We start from the raw sequence: 17,792 nt of genomic DNA, 5'->3' as shown, positions 1-17,792 counted from the left end.
CTTCAGAGTCCACTAGGTGGTAGTGATGTGTCGATGAAGCTTTATGAAACAGTGTCATTATCTTCAGAGTCCACTAGATGGTAGTGATGTGTTGATGAAGCTTCATGAAACAGTGTCATTATCTTCAGAGACCACTAGATGGTAGTGATGTGTTGATGAAGCTTCATGAAACAGTGTCATTATCTTCAGAGTCCACTAGATGGTAGTGATGTGTTGATGAAGCGTCACGAAACAGTGTCATTATCTTCAGAGTCCACTAGGTGGTAGTGATGTGTTGATGAAGCTTCACGAAACAGTGTCATTATCTTCAGAGTCCACTAGATGGTAGGGATGTGTTGATGAAGCTTCATGAAACAGTGTCATTATCTTCAGAGTCCACTAGATGGTAGTGATGTGTTGATGAAGCTTCTTGAAACAGTGTCATTATCTTCAGAGTCCACTAGATGGTAGTGATGTGTTGATGAAGCTTCTTGAAATAGTGTCATTATCTTCAGAGTCCACTAGATGGTAGTGATGTGTTGATGAAGCTTCTTGAAACAGTGTCATTATCTTCAGAGTCCACTAGATGGTAGTGATGTGTTGATGAAGCTTCTTGAAACAGTGTCATTATCTTCAGAGTCCACTAGATGGCGTCTCTGCACTACTTTACCTTTGTTTTGAACAACTGTTATAATGCAAAATCATTTTTAAACTGATGGCGCCACCTACTGACCTCTGAACAACATGACACTGTTTCATGAAGCTTCATCAACACATCACTACTAAACAGCATAAGCTAATAGTAGCAACAGACAATCTTTTCTAGAAAGTTTTACATCTCATCTCAAGATGATATCTTTGGTTTCTGAGTAGAATCTTTATATATATTTGTAAGTTAAGTATTTAAGGGTGTTAGAAATGTAGAAGAAGAACCAGATGGTGATTTGATTTTGTCCAAACGACCACAAGTGGCTTTATTTTTGGGTCTTGATCCTCTTCTAGAAGTAGAACACTAGTGAGTCTCTGAGGACCGATAACTCAAACTCTCTGCAGACTGGCAAGACAGAAATCCAGCGAGTGGGCAGATTCAATTGTGCGCTTGCCAAGCGTGTGGCCCCTCGGCCGAGCCGTGGAGCCGGGTCACCGGAAACATCTGGACTCAGGCACCTTTTCGGTCCCGGGAGGAGCCGGCACTGTGCAAACCTCTCCGGGCTGGCACTGTATTTCCCTCCATGATGGATGACAGAAACAGAAGTTGTTTTTAACTCTGATGGAAAGACCACGCAGACGAGGGAAGGTGACGATGAATGAGGATGAAGATACTCGGCTCGTCATTGGGAGCGAAAGGACAAGAACGGGGGAAGAGCTTGTGTGGAGACAAAGTTAGGGAGGACAAGAGCGACAGAGGGAAGGAGAGACATGGATGTGGTGAATGATGAAGTGATAAGGAAAGGTGCGACTAAAGGTTGATAACAAATGATCAACTTCACAATTCTACAAATGATGATCGTCTTCGATTAAGACAGGACTAAAAGTCTTTTGAAATAGAAGTTAATGTTATGCTTTTATTTTGTATGGTCAGTTCCTGTTTTCTCCCATGTCTCTCCACATAAACTGGACGAATGGATGAACAACAATCCTATCATTTGTCGGCTTCAAGACCAGTGTTCCAGATCAAAGTTATTCAATTCAATTCAATTCAATTCAATTTTATTTAAAGTGTCTTATCATAACAAAGTTATCTCAAGACACTATACAGTTGAAATAAGACTACAGTTGATTAAGGAAAAATAGATCCCAGCAATTCAACAAAGAGCAAGAAACAAAACACTGTACAGTGAGCAATGGCGAGGAAAAACTTCCTTTTAGAAGGCAGAAACCTCGAGCGGAACCAGACTCATTGTTGACGGCCTGCCGCTTTGACCGGCTGGGAGGAAGGATGGGGGGGTAGACAGATGGATAAGGAGAGGAGTGAGGGAGGATATAGTGAGAGAAAAGAGGAGAGTGTAGGAGGGTCCATGGGGGTGCTGGAGAGAACTCGGGATCTGATGACGTGGTTATCCATATGTTTGATTCCCTGTTCTTGGTTTATTCCGAAATTTGATGGACACTTTGGCCACATTGTGAGACTCCTTGTTGTTATTTTTTGATGGATATTGAACTCTATATTTTCTACTTGACAACTGATTAATTGTATACTTTTACTTTCTTTTATTAAATAGTAGTTTATATTGCACTGCTCCTGTGTCTGCCGAAGAAAAAAAAAAACTCAAATCTCATTGAGTTAAGATTTTTACCAGTAATTATCTGGACCTGTTTTTGGCTCCAGGAAATATGAGCGACCTCGACCAGGTATTATCATAAAACTATGTGATTTACATATATTTAAATGTTAACATTGGTAACTATAAACGGTTTAACCTCACTACATTCTTATACAACTTTTCCATTGCTTTCCAATCCGTTATAGTGAACTCAAATTGTACTCACCCTCGTGTCGACAAAGGGTTGATAGTTATCGGTACATTTTTGGAGCTATAGGCAAAAATGTATATTCATGATTATGTAGCGACTGGAACTCAATAAAAACAAGTTAACATTTGGACTTTTTAAAATAGTTTTCCAAACAATTCCCCATGTCGAGGCTTCAACACAAGAGGGACGTTACAGACGAGCAGTATTTGGAGGTTTTTAAGTGTATTTTTTGGATGAAGATGAAGACGAAGACAACTGATCTCCAGCCACTTAATTAAAATGAACAAACATTTTTGTATATAACTGTAAAAAGAACCGACTCCTATGAAAATAATCCCAACATGATTCGATATGAGAGTAGAAAACGAGTTTAACCATCATGTAAACGTGTTGCCACGATCACATTCTTTGGTTCTTTAATCGGAGCAAAAACCTTTAGAAGAAAACACGTTTTACCCAAAACAACATCCTTAGATTAAACAAGATTCTCGAGCGATTCGACTGCAGCTAATGCTAAAGCTAACGATAGTTGCTACACTTTAATCCAGCTTCTCTTTTGCGTCTCGAGTTCTGTGTGATGACACGGTCGATGATATCCGATGCAGACTCCATTGTTCGCTCGGCTAAACCGACTCTAAAAATAAAAACACATTTTCTACGGCTAAGATAGAAGGAGTGGTGTTTCTTCCTTTTGTAGAAGTTGGACTTTGATAGCGCTCAGTTCTGCCTCACATATCTACAAGTCAGCCTCTTGACATTTATTAGGTAGAGCATGCCAAAAAGTCCACACATTCCCTCAGGTTCTCGCGCTCACTCCTGACAAGACCTGCGGAAAACGAACAGACAGAGAGTAGATTCAGGTGCATAAACAGCCGCGAGTGTGGCTTCATACTTGTAATTACCGCTGTTTAATACCAGACGTGTGCCAGGATGACATTTGGTGGGTGTTTTTTCCCCTGTTTTTTTTTTTCTTCTCTGGCGTGTTTTTTTGTTTCATTTGTCCTGAGACTGAGAAGCAGAATCATTAAAAGTGAGTCAATCATCCAAGATTCTTGTTCCTTGGCTCGATCCTTTCTTGAAGTTTTTTTTTTTCCCACCACCACTGGTCTCTTTTAGAAAAAAAAAAAAAATAAGGAAGAATCGTGATGGGAACATATCCCAGAATCAATTATCTTAAAAAATGTTTGCCTGGCGAAGGCGGCTCGGGAGAGAGTCGGCGAAGTGTAACCGACCAACACGGGGCGCCTGTTAACACGGTTTAGCACACGTTGGCTTCGCCGTTAATTAAAATTCCAAGAAAGCCATTTCTTCTTCATGCATCTTTCAATTCCAAGGCCGCGCCGCGTGCGGGTGTTTTCCCGGCAACAAGAAAAAAAAAAATACGTTTAATTGATCGGCGCTCTCGCATGTTCTGCCTTATTAATCACCCCGGCTATCAATTAAAGCGCCGCGGCCCCCCCCCCCCCCCCCCGAGTCCAGTTATTTTTCTGTCGTGCATCAGGCCATTTGTGTCCGTCATGTTTCGCTTCATTATTCTCAACATGGAGCGGTGACAGCTGACAAGATAGGCGCTGACCTCCTAATCGACTTTTGATTGAGGGTAACATGTTTGGATGTCGAGGCTCGTTGCTAATGTTTCGGGGCGGGGGGGGGCGCTCGGAGAATGCAGATGGTGGGGGGGGGGGGTCGTGAAGGGGTTTCCGTGCCAGGCAATAATAAAAAGAGAGGTTTGTGCGGACATGCTCGACTAGCGCTTCGCTCTTCCATGCCTGATCGGAGATTCGTTGTGGCGAGGCGATAAAGGAGAGCGGGGGATCCCCACAAGCTGAAGTCAACAACGAAAGCCGCCATCGGGAGGGAAAGCATGGAATCCTCTATACCTTAGCGACGGAAAACTGAATTACACGCATGAAAGCTAAATTTTCCTTGAGAATTTGAATGATTTTGTTTCAGACTCTGTTGCTCTTTTCAGTGTAAAGAGAAGAATTCTACTGACTTTTGCGAAAATTGTGAGGGAAGAATCTGTTCCATACACAGAGATAGTGGACAACTATAGGTACCTCGGTGTGTGGATGGACAGTAAACTGGACTGGTCCTGCAACATAGACCATGTATATAAGAAGGTTCAGAGTAGACTGTACTTTCTGAGGAGGCTTCGATCATTTAACATCTGCAAGAAGCTCCTCTGCATGTTCTACCAGTCTGTGGTGGCCAGTGTCCTGTTCTATGCTGTGGTGTGTTGGGGTGGAAATGTGTCCAAGAGGAGTGTCAACAGGTTGGACAGGTTGATCAGAAAGGCTGGCTCTGTGGTTGGAATGAAGCTGGACTCACTGGTGACAGTTGATGAGAGGAGATCACTGAACAAACTACTGTCCATCATGGATGATGACAGTCATCCTCTGAACACTGTCATCAGTGAGCAGAGAAGCAGAATGAGTGCACAAATGCTCCTACCCAGGTGCAAAACAAATAGACTCAGGGACTCATTCATCCCTCGGGCTATTAAATTGTACAATTCTGAGTTCGGGGGCAGGAGTGGAGTGAAAGTATCTGGATGTTCTGTTCCATGTTAGTCTTTGTATCCTTTGTCTTTGTTGTTTTTCTTTCCTTGACCTATGTTCTTTATCTTTATCTTTAGACTTAGATTGTGTCATCTTGTTCTTCCTCTTTATGTTCTTCTTATTTTATTTTTTATGTATTATTTTTTATTGTTTATGAAAAATTGCTGGCTATTGGTAAAAAACAATTTCCCGAAGGAGACCTCCTGAGGGATCAATAAAGTTTTACCTTACCTTACCTTACCTTACATCCATCTTCTACCACTTACCCTGATACATCAATTGGACTCCTCTGGGATAAAACAGCCACCTCAGTCACCTGGGTCTGACCCTAGATCTCCTCCCAGTTGGCCCTGGAGCACCTCTCGAGGAGACGTCCTAAAGCCAAATCAACCATCTTTTCCAAAGTACACAAAACAACCGTGGGGCGTATTCCTCGTGATTCTTAGTGCAAAAAGTTTGTTCCTAATGGAGAATATCGTAGTAAAGTAAATACAATATATTCCTAAATAATTATTTCATGGACTTTCATGGTGTTATTGGGAATTTGGGCTCTTTGTTTGTATGATCTTAAGCTCCGCCCAGTGAAAACAATGTTTTTCTGGAGATTCAATCTTGTTGACCATAACCACAACCACTGTGTGCTGTGATTAGTCAAACGTGGAGGTTTGTCATCAATGCCGGAAGTCTCCAAGGGACTGGTTGTATAAACAAAGCAGGGCGTGATTACAGCTGGCTGGAGGAGGAGTGAAGCCATTATTACATCATAATGGACTCTCGTAACCTCTCGTTCGCCGAGATTTCAGAGCAACTTTATAAAGTAATAAGTTCAAAACATGGTCATGATGAGGAACTTACTGCATCTTGGAGAAGAAGATTTCAAAGTTTGTAACATGAGAGTCAGGAGAGTTGGATTTCACATTAGTTGACCTTTAAATTATAATAAAATTATTCATTTATAATATAATATATATATTATAAAATAAAACAAACACATTAACTGCCCTGTTTGTCAACAATGTGAAAAGTAGCATCACCACTAAAAAAAAGGTTTTATAGATAATAAATTGTTGTCGTTTTTTTTCTCCATTCATGTGAAGCTTCATCTTCAAAAACATATTTCATCAAGCGATTCAAAGTTAGCGAAGACTTCTGACGCTAAAACTTTTTTTTCCGTCACTTTCACGCTGACAAAATTTGTCATGGATGCTGCCTTTCTGCAAACAATATTTTTGGAGACGGCGGGACTGTATTTTTTCATCCACGCAATGTGTTTGTTACTTCCCCCTGATATCTTCTTTTTTTTTTTAAATCCACCCACACTCAAAAGCACACGTACCTGTAAACACCAAAACTTCTCATCCCGTCTCCTTGAAGTCACCTTTCTCTGGATCTGAAACTGCAGCCGAGCTTCATGGAGGGTTTTTTTTTTTTGGGGGGGGGGTGTGGTGGTGGTGGTGGTCGGGTGGGGGTTTTTGGGGGCTGCATTATTTATGATGAGGCAAACCAGCGGCAAACGATCGGCACAAAACAGACGGGGAAACATCCCCCACCATTCCAGAGCGATGCAATCAAACACAGATTTTTTTTTGCATTCACTCACATCACCGCCAACAGCTCTGGGGATGACAAAATATCCAGAGCCGGAGGATTGATCGTCCTCGGGGAGGCACGTGGGGATACATTCCTTCAAGCGTTGGGGTGGATACCTCGGGGGTTGATTTGTGGGGGGGGGGGGACCGGCGCAAGAGTGGCGATCATGAAATGATGATAAACACTTCCTGAGATGAACACGGACACCTCCATCTCCTTCCATCAACCTCGCCGCTGAAGGTGCCGGGGATTGAGATGCAAGTTGTTCCCTTGATTGTGTGAATAATCAAAACTTTATGACCAACGTAGAAGCAGCAAAACATTCTTTCCAAAATAAATACATTTTTTTTTAAAAATGGCCAGATTTGCATCCTTAATATTTCACAGAAATGAGTAGTGAGCATATTTCACTAGATCAAAAGATGGTATATCGTCTAAGGAATTTCTTGAGCAATGTCAATGAAAATAAAGAACAAAAAAAAGGAGTTGAAGTTAACGAGGGGAAGGAAGATGCAGCTTTAAAGATGCAGAAGCACCCGAAGAAAAGCCAATTGGATAAACACTGCCGAGTCAAAGGAAGTGAACACACACATAAAAAAGATGTGAAGTAACACTCAGGAATGAAGTGAAGTGTGTTTCAGAATGACTTTAACCCAAAATTTGAAATCAAACTTTCGCTGTGTAAGCATAGCACTGATGTTAAGAGTCTGTTTGCGTGGTTAGCATTGGTTGCGTAGTTAGCACTGGTTGTCACTTCTATTCCGAAAGTGTTTTTTTTAATACATTTTGGTAAAAGTTCCTGTAAGATTTAAAAACATGTATCTCATTTTCCATGTGCATGTGTATTGGAGGGGTCTCCTGTTTTTATCTGAAATTTCACCCATTTTATTTTTTAAATATGTTACTTTTTTATATAAATGTATTACAAAGGGGGTTAAAGAAAGAAAGAAAATGAAAATGCAAGTCTAAGTAATAGTAATGCTTTCAAATCTTTTCAGAAAAAAACACACCTCTTTAAATATGTCTTCAGTTGTTACTTCAGGGGTGTTTATAAAAATATTGTCGGCTGTGAAATGGAAACCCAATTTCCCAAAGGAGATCTCCAGAGGGATTAATAAAGTCCATCTATCTATAAATACTATCAAAAAGCAAAGGACCAAAGTCCAAAAAGAAAAAAAAACCTTATAGTCATATTAAGAATATCTCTAATAGACATAAATACAAAGTAAAATTGTTTGTTTCTATGTGATCTTTGCACTAATAAGGGGAACATAAATAAATACACATTTTGCTCAGGTCCGCTCTACTTTTATGGTAAAGATTAATTAAAAAAAATATATATATTATTAAGAAAAGAAAGTGGAAAACATGACTATACTTACTTAGTTACTTACTATCAAATCAAATTTTCTGTTTTGACATTATTTAATCATTTAAGTTGTTTCCTTGTTTGATGTATTAGACTTAAGTGTGATTCCAGTCGCTAGACATTTTCAACAGCACAACTTCGACTCTCATGACCAAAAGTTTAAATGGATTATCAACAGTCACTACTGAAAGTTGTTGTTGGTAACCAAAAGAAAAAGTACTTCTATTAAGTAAAGAAATTAAAGTTGTGACTCTCACATATGTAGTGAAGTCCAGATGACTCTGAGGAGTGAATGTCATTTTCTTGCTCAATAAAATATTTTCAGGTAAAGAGAAGCCAAGGAAGAAAGTCACATGAATTATAACCAAACGGTAAAGTGTTTTCATAACATGTAATTACGTGTGAACCTCACATCTTTCAATAACAACAAATAAAAGTTTCAAATTAAATCAGAAGGAGGAGAATGACAGAGGGAGTGGACCAGAACCGATCTCTAGCCAATGGGTGCTGAGGAATCAGATGTCACCAACCAATCCAGGAGCACGACTGAAGGGTTTAAAAAGGACGATACAAATCGTCCCTTCTCTCGCCCCTATCTTGCCGTTTTCTCGCTCTTCCCTCTTCACACTTCACTCTGGAATCTTGGCTTCCAACAATTTTTCAGATTTTCCTATGTTCAATTTAAGAGCCTCATTTTCAGTAAAGAACATTAATTACATTAAACAAGTAGTGACTTCAGTTAATGAGATTGATTCAAACTAGTGTTTCATTAATAAGGCCAATTAATTAACTATTATCCACGTAAATTAAAAAGTTTCCTTTAGACTAAGACTCAAAGGTGGTTCTCCATTATTCGAGGTATATTCTTAAAATATTACGTTGTAAATATGTTATAACCAGAGCGCTGGTTGTTTTGATAAAATGTACCCCTATATTCACTACACATAACTGACATATTGACGACCGATATACCAATGTATCTCAGACATTATCTTGAGACGGTGACACCTTACACTTGAAATGAAAATGAATAAAACATGAGGAACGGATTGTTTGGGTGCAGATCGGGCTCTGTGAAGAGACGTTGGGGGTCGACTAGGAGGAGGGCGGAGGCCACGGGTCCGTGGGCCGGGGTCAGCGACGAAACCATCGGTCTTCCTCTCAGCATGCAGGGCAGGTGCGGGAACCCAGCGAAACATGTTAAATATTTAACGGCCAGCACCTGCAGTTTTTCTCTCTTTCCCTTCAATAATGGAGGATGGCCGTCAGAGCTGTTATGTTTCTGCGTGTGGGAGCGCCGCATAATGTGGGTTTTAATATATGTACACAACAAACAAAAGGCAGGCGATTGAGAAGAAGTGACGCCTGATGATTAATTGGGTTAATTGGTGTCAGCACGAGTTAGGACTGATGTCATGTTTAAGACAAAAGGTTGAAAGAACTTAAAATAAGGGCAAAAATGAGGCGAAAAGATACGTATCACGATACATAAAAGACGATACGATATATGGTGACACTGAAGTAACAAGGATATATGTGTAGTATTGTCCAGTACTTGACTCTGGTGTTGCAAAATTTACAGACGGCATGACTCTTGACGAAGTCGTAACTGCGTTCATTTGTTGTCAAACCAAAATATGTCCAAACATCAGCTTTAAAAGCTACTTGAGACAACAGTATCCTCTCGTCCTCAGTCATTGTTCCTCTTACTTCCGCCATATAGCGGCCACAAGTTAAATCCCAACACAAATATGAACAAACACCGAGAATATTTGCATGTGAATTGTCAATAATAAATCAAATTATTTTAGCGAACACACTTTATTGAATTGTAACTAATTAAAGAATTATGTTTAAAAATAAAACATGATTTGAAGCCGTTAAAAAAAATAAGAAATCGTTTTTAAAAAATATATATTTTCTAAAACTACTATGAATAATATTTTTTTATTTATTTTTTGGACATTTTTCTTCCACATATATTTCGTTTGATTTCATTGTTTTGGTATAATTTACGTATTTATCTAAAAAGATATCACCTTGTAGCAATTAATAATAATAATAATGTATTTTTTTTAAGACCAACACGGTGTGAATATTTGCATGATAATTGTAAACGATTGTATTATCTACACACTTAACCATAAATGAACTATGGAAACACAAAATATGTTTTTCAAGCCAAAAACAAAAAAAAAAGGATCAATACAGTATCGTGGAAATTAATATCCAGATATATTTTGCTTAAATCTATATTTTCAACACCTCTACTCAAATCACATGAATACTTTGTAGACAAGCTGTGCTTCACAGGTGGTGGTAAATCCCAAATATTTGAGGATCCAAAAAGCTCCTCACTTTATCAGGAAGGTAGAGTATATCTAGATCTGGTGGCTTTTTCTTTTATGCCAACATTAAACATTAAAGTACATTTTAATGTAACATTTGCAAAAAATATTTTTTGATACGTTACAGCTTCGTATGTGTGTGTGTGTTTTTTTTTTTTTTACCAAGTTACACAACTACAGGCTTCACATTAGACAAATAGTTTGTTGATCTTTCCATTTGCCGAATTGACTTCAATCTCCAAAATGGATTTGAGCATTTCTCTGGAGGCCCCGGGTTGGCCTCATTTTTATGATCAAAAGAGTTCCCTGTCTCTGTCTGGGACTGATCTTGGATTAAATAGCTACCTTTGATGAGTCACTTAGTTAAATTACGACCGTGTCCTGGAAGATTAGTCTCCCTGCTGTTTCCAAAATAAATAAAATAAATAAAAGGAGGGGAAGAAAATCCTCCGGCTTTGTAAAGCGCTGGTCAGTGGATTTGAGGAACGACATCGGAAATCAAAGTGTTTATGAGATCCCTGTGGTCGTCCTGCAGTCATGTCGCGCCGGTGACTTCAGGAAACGTTTATCAAATGGGTTACAAATAACAAAAAGTCCAAAAAACAATTACAGAGGTAGACAGTGTGGTCGGAGTGAAGCCCCAGGAGGGCATTTGGACAGAAAACCACTTTAATTCCTAATGAATAAACAATTTAAGAACACAACAGAAACACACAACATCCTAATTAGATTAGATTGACTTTATTAATCCCTCTGGAGATCTGGATATGTTCTCAGCAGACGATAGAAGGTATAGAAGTTTCATAAACGCAAAGGTAAGAACAAAGTGCAGATAAAAATAATAGTTATCTATACATTCATTTTATTGGCATTATATTGATGAAAAACAATTTAGTTTTCTTTAACATTCTTACAAACATAAACATTATGTCTATTGAAAATATATATGTTTAAAAGTGTTTTTTTAATCCTAAAAAGCTATTTATTTTTAATTTTATTTTCTTCTTTTTAGTGTACAAAAAATGTTTTTTGTTGTTTTGTGAGATGTTTTAATTGAGATTTAAAAGACATCAGAAGAAGTAGTTATTGTTAAAATACTGGCTTATAGTTGTTCAATTATATGCGTCTTTGTAATCTCTCTTTACATACACATACCTTAAAAAAAAAAAACTGGTACAAGGATGAACCACCATCACTAAGATAATCCAGGGAAATCAATTTTCGAATTTTCCAGATGGAATTTATATTTATCATAAAAACTTGAGGAAGAAAAATGTTGTAAGTAAGTAAAGGTTATTTGTAAAGATCTTTCTAGACCAGGGTCACAAAGCGCTTGAACAATCAAAAACAATATACAGTGGAAATATATATTTTAAAAGATCAAGACACACAAGACAAACACATGGGTTCCAGAAAAGCAGGGAAAAGCACAAATAATAATGTCTTAAGATGTTTCTTGAAGGAGTCAGTAGATCATCAAACACAGATGTTTCTTGAAGGAGTCAGTAGATCATCAAACACACATGTTTCTTGAAGGAGTCAGTAGATCATCAAACACAGATGTTTCTTGAAGGAGTCAGTAGATCATCAAACACAGATGTTTCTTGAAGGAGTCAGTAGATCATCAAACACAGATGTTTCTTGAAGGAGTCAGTAGATCATCAAACACAGATGTTTCTTGAAGGAGTCAGTAGATCATCAAACACAGATGTTTCTTGAAGGAGTCAGTAGATCATCAAACACAGATGTTTCTTGAAGGAGTCAGTAGATTATCAAACACAGATGTTTCTTGAAGGAGTCAGTAGATCATCAAACACAGATGTTTCTTGAAGGAGTCAGTAGATCATCAAACACAGATGTTTCTTGAAGGAGTCAGTAGATCATCAAACACAGATGTTTCTTGAAGGAGTCAGTAGATCATCAAACACAGATGTTTCTTGAAGGAGTCAGTAGATCATCAAACACAGATGTTTCTTGAAGGAGTCAGTAGATCATCAAACACAGATGTTTCTTGAAGGAGTCAGTAGATCATCAAACACAGATGTTTCTTGAAGGAGTCAGTAGATCATCAAACACAGATGTTTCTTGAAGGAGTCAGTAGATCATCAAACACAGATGTTTCTTGAAGGAGTCAGTAGATCATCAAACACAGATGTTTCTTGAAGGAGTCAGTAGATCATCAAACACAGATGTTTCTTGAAGGAGTCAGTAGATCATCAAACACACATGTTTCTTGAAGGAGTCAGTAGATCATCAAACACACATGTTTCTTGAAGGAGTCAGTAGATCATCAAACACACATGTTTCTTGAAGGAGTCAGTAGATCATCAAACACAGATGTTTCTTGAAGGAGTCAGTAGATCATCAAACACAGATGTTTCTTGAAGGAGTCAGTAGATCATCAAACACAGATGTTTCTTGAAGGAGTCAGTAGATCATCAAACACAGATGTTTCTTGAAGGAGTCAGTAGATCATCAAACACACATGTTTCTTGAAGGAGTCAGTAGATCATCAAACACAGAGATGTTTCTTGAAGGAGTCAGTAGATCATCAAACACAGATGTTTCTTAAAGGAGTCAGTAGATCATCAAACACAGATGTTTCTTGAAGGAGTCAGTAGATCATCAAACACAGATGTTTCTTGAAGGAGTCAGTAGATCATCAAACACAGATGTTTCTTGAAGGAGTCAGTAGATCATCAAACACAGATGTTTCTTGAAGGAGTCAGTAGATCATGAAACACAGAGATGTTTCTTGAAGGAGTCAGTAGATCATCAAACACAGATGTTTCTTGAAGGAGTCAGTAGATCATCAAACACAGATGTTTCTTGAAGGAGTCAGTAGATCATCAAACACAGATGTTTCTTGAAGGAGTCAGTAGATCATCAAACACAGATGTTTCTTGAAGGAGTCAGTAAATCATCAAACACAGAGATGTTTCTTGAAGGAGTCAGTAGATCATCAAACACAGATGTTTCTTGAAGGAGTCAGTAGATCATCAAACACAGAGATGTTTCTTGAAGGAGTCAGTAGATCATCAAACACAGATGTTTCTTGAAGGAGTCAGTAGATCATCAAACACAGATGTTTCTTGAAGGAGTCAGTAGATCATCAAACACAGATGTTTCTTGAAGGAGTCAGTAGATCATCAAACACAGATGTTTCTTGAAGGAGTCAGTAGATCATCAAACACAGATGTTTCTTGAAGGAGTCAGTAGATCATCAAACACAGATGTTTCTTGAAGGAGTCAGTAGATCATCAAACACAGATGTTTCTTGAAGGAGTCAGTAGATCATCAAACACAGATGTTTCTTGAAGGAGTCAGTAGATCATCAAACACAGATGTTTCTTGAAGGAGTCAGTAGATCATCAAACACAGATGTTTCTTGAAGGAGTCAGTAGATTATCAAACACAGATGTTTCTTGAAGGAGTCAGTAGATCATCAAACACAGATGTTTCTTGAAGGAGTCAGTAGATCATCAAACACAGATGTTTCTTGAAGGAGTCAGTAGATCATCAAACACAGATGTTTCTTGAAGGAGTCAGTAGATCATCAAACACAGATGTTTCTTGAAGGAGTCAGTAGATCATCAAACACAGATGTTTCTTGAAGGAGTCAGTAGATCATCAAACACACATGTTTCTTGAAGGAGTCAGTAGATCATCAAACACACATGTTTCTTGAAGGAGTCAGTAGATCATCAAACACAGATGTTTCTTGAAGGAGTCAGTAGATCATCAAACACAGATGTTTCTTGAAGGAGTCAGTAGATCATCAAACACAGATGTTTCTTGAAGGAGTCAGTAGATCATCAAACACAGATGTTTCTTGAAGGAGTCAGTAGATCATCAAACACAGATGTTTCTTGAAGGAGTCAGTAGATCATCAAACACACATGTTTCTTGAAGGAGTCAGTAGATCATCAAACACACATGTTTCTTGAAGGAGTCAGTAGATCATCAAACACAGATGTTTCTTGAAGGAGTCAGTAGATCATCAAACACAGATGTTTCTTGAAGGAGTCAGTAGATCATCAAACACAGATGTTTCTTGAAGGAGTCAGTAGATCATCAAACACAGATGTTTCTTGAAGGAGTCAGTAGATCATCAAACACACATGTTTCTTGAAGGAGTCAGTAGATCATCAAACACAGAGATGTTTCTTGAAGGAGTCAGTAGATCATCAAACACAGATGTTTCTTGAAGGAGTCAGTAGATCATCAAACACAGATGTTTCTTGAAGGAGTCAGTAGATCATCAAACACAGAGATGTTTCTTGAAGGAGTCAGTAGATCATCAAACACAGATGTTTCTTGAAGGAGTCAGTAGATCATCAAACACAGAGATGTTTCTTGAAGGAGTCAGTAGATCATCAAACACAGATGTTTCTTGAAGGAGTCAGTAGATCATCAAACACAGATGTTTCTTGAAGGAGTCAGTAGATCATCAAACACAGATGTTTCTTGAAGGAGTCAGTAGATCATCAAACACAGATGTTTCTTGAAGGAGTCAGTAGATCATCAAACACAGATGTTTCTTGAAGGAGTCAGTAGATCATCAAACACAGAGATGTTTCTTGAAGGAGTCAGTAGATCATCAAACACAGATGTTTCTTGAAGGAGTCAGTAGATCATCAAACACAGATGTTTCTTGAAGGAGTCAGTAGATCATCAAACACAGATGTTTCTTGAAGGAGTCAGTAGATCATCAAACACAGATGTTTCTTGAAGGAGTCAGTAGATCATCAAACACAGATGTTTCTTGAAGGAGTCAGTAGATCATCAAACACAGATGTTTCTTGAAGGAGTCAGTAGCTCATCAAACACAGAGATGTTTCTTGAAGGAGTCAGTAGATCATCAAACACAGATGTTTCTTGAAGGAGTCAGTAGATCATCAAACACAGATGTTTCTTGAAGGAGTCAGTAGATCATCAAACACAGATGTTTCTTGAAGGAGTCAGTAGATCATCAAACACAGAGATGTTTCTTGAAGGAGTCAGTAGATCATCAAACACAGATGTTTCTTGAAGGAGTCAGTAGATCATCAAACACAGAGATGTTTCTTGAAGGAGTCAGTAGATCATCAAACACAGATGTTTCTTGAAGGAGTCAGTAGATCATCAAACACAGAGATGTTTCTTGAAGGAGTCAGTAGATCATCAAACACAGATGTTTCTTGAAGGAGTCAGTAGATCATCAAACACAGATGTTTCTTGAAGGAGTCAGTAGATCATCAAACACAGATGTTTCTTGAAGGAGTCAGTAGATCATCAAACACAGAGATGTTTCTTGAAGGAGTCAGTAGATCATCAAACACAGATGTTTCTTGAAGGAGTCAGTAGATCATCAAACACAGAGATGTTTCTTGAAGGAGTCAGTAGATCATCAAACACAGAGATGTTTCTTGAAGGAGTCAGTAGATCATCAAACACAGATGTTTCTTGAAGGAGTCCGTAGATCATCAAACACAGAGATCGTTCCAAAGCTTAGGAGCAACAGTCTGGAAGGATTTCTCTCCTCTGGTCCTGAAGTTCAGGAACCATCAGTAGATTCTGATCCACAGACCTCAGAGCCCGAGCTGGGGTGTAAGTCTGGATCAGATCACTGATGGAAGGTCTGACCATGAATAGATCTGAAAGTAAGAACCAGAATTTTAAAATGATCCTGAAAGAAACTGGCAGCCAGTGAAAAGATTTAAGGATCGGAGAAATGTGAGTTCTTCTACTAGAGCGGGTCAGAATTCTGGCTGCAGAGTTCTGAATGAACTGCAGGCGAGAAAGATCCTTCTTGTTTAGACACCAAAATAAACTGTTACAATAGTCTTAAGGAAAAGAAAAAAACTAAATAACTTTTGTAATACACAATTAAATCGATTCATTCTATGTTTTTATTGATCAAGAAAACAAATGGGATGAACACATAGAGGTTGATTGATGTCCTCTGTTAGACTTTCCAGGGTGTCCCTCGTTTTTTGCCCAAAAACACATTGAAGAAAATGATTACAATGATAACACATTTTTATCTAACTTTGATTCCTCAACGTATTTATCTTCAACGTTAAGTAAAAGCAAACACTAAGTGCTTTTCTTATGTAACAAGAGTTTAATTTGTTATCTCAAATATAATCTTTTCTCCCTTGAAATATATCAAGTTACAATAAAAAGTGTTTACAAAACACCACAAAAGCCCAATTCCATTACAGGGTTTCTCCTCCGATCAATCTCCTCTCCCTCCTCTGAACCGGAGGGTCACAGCAGGTGTGGAAGCTTCTAAGTGTTTTTTCCTCGACACAAATTAAATAGTGCCGTTTCCTTCTCCCTCCTGGACGCCTTTGATCAAAAAGCTTAAAAACCCACAAATGGGGACGAGGAAAACGGCAAAGTGCTTTTGTTGGTTTGGGAGAAGAGCGGGATGGGATAAACAAAGAAGAGAAGATAATTCATGAGAAACATTGATGTTTATTGTGTCATGAGGGGGTTTAAAAGTCTTGACAAAGTTATATTTCATTGTGATGTTGTTGTACCATTAGTTCAAGATCAAGTTCTTCTGAGAAATAGTGCAGTTACAGTTGGGATCTGGTGATCATCAATGACAATTAGAATTCCTAAGGGCCACATTATTTACTAAAACTAACTATTGTAAGGGACTCTTCATTTTATTTGCAGATCATTAAAAGGAAACTATTGGTAAAACCCAACTCTCCCGACCAACATGTTTCAAATGTCTTCCTCTCCAAGATGCAGTAAGTTCCTCATCATGACAATGTTTTGAACTTATTACTTCCTAATTCTGGGCGAACGAGAGGTTACGAGAGTCCATTATGACGTAATAATGGCTTCACTCCTCCTCAGGCCAGCTGTTATCACGCCCAGCTTTGTTTATACAAAGTGTACCTTGGAGTTGAAGACTTCCAGGATTGAAGATGTGCGGTGACAAACCTCCATGTTTGACCAATCACAGCAGAGTGGGCGTGGTTATGGTCAACAAGATTTCATCTCCAGAATAAAAAAGTGTTCGCAGTGGGCGGGGCTTAAGATCATTTTCTAACAAAAATGAAATGCAAAAAGTTTAATTTTTGCCCATATATCCTAAAAATATTAGGGTATAAGTTATTTTCTTATCCACTCTATGATATTCAATACAATAATCTATAAATATTCTATAAAACATTTCATTAAAAAAATTCCCCAAAAAGGTAAAGAGTAAAAGAAAAGGTCATAAAACAAAGATATTAATGACTTTAATTAGTTAAATTATAACATTGATGCTGAAACACTTTAATAAAATTGAATTTAATAAGTATCACATTTTTATTGTAAGTAAGTAAGTAAGTAAGTAAGTCATATTTATTTATATACAAATTTCGAGACCAGGGTCACAAAGCGCTTAAACAATCAAAACAATACTCAAAAAAGTATATACTTTAAAGATCAAGATAATACTGAGAACAACACAGGAGTTCCAGA

The sequence above is a fragment of the Callionymus lyra genome, chromosome 16 (genome assembly GCF_982586985.1).
Source record: "Callionymus lyra chromosome 16, fCalLyr1.hap1.1, whole genome shotgun sequence".
Lineage (NCBI taxonomy): Eukaryota > Metazoa > Chordata > Actinopteri > Syngnathiformes > Callionymidae > Callionymus > Callionymus lyra.
Note: the sequence above shows the minus strand (reverse complement) of the source record.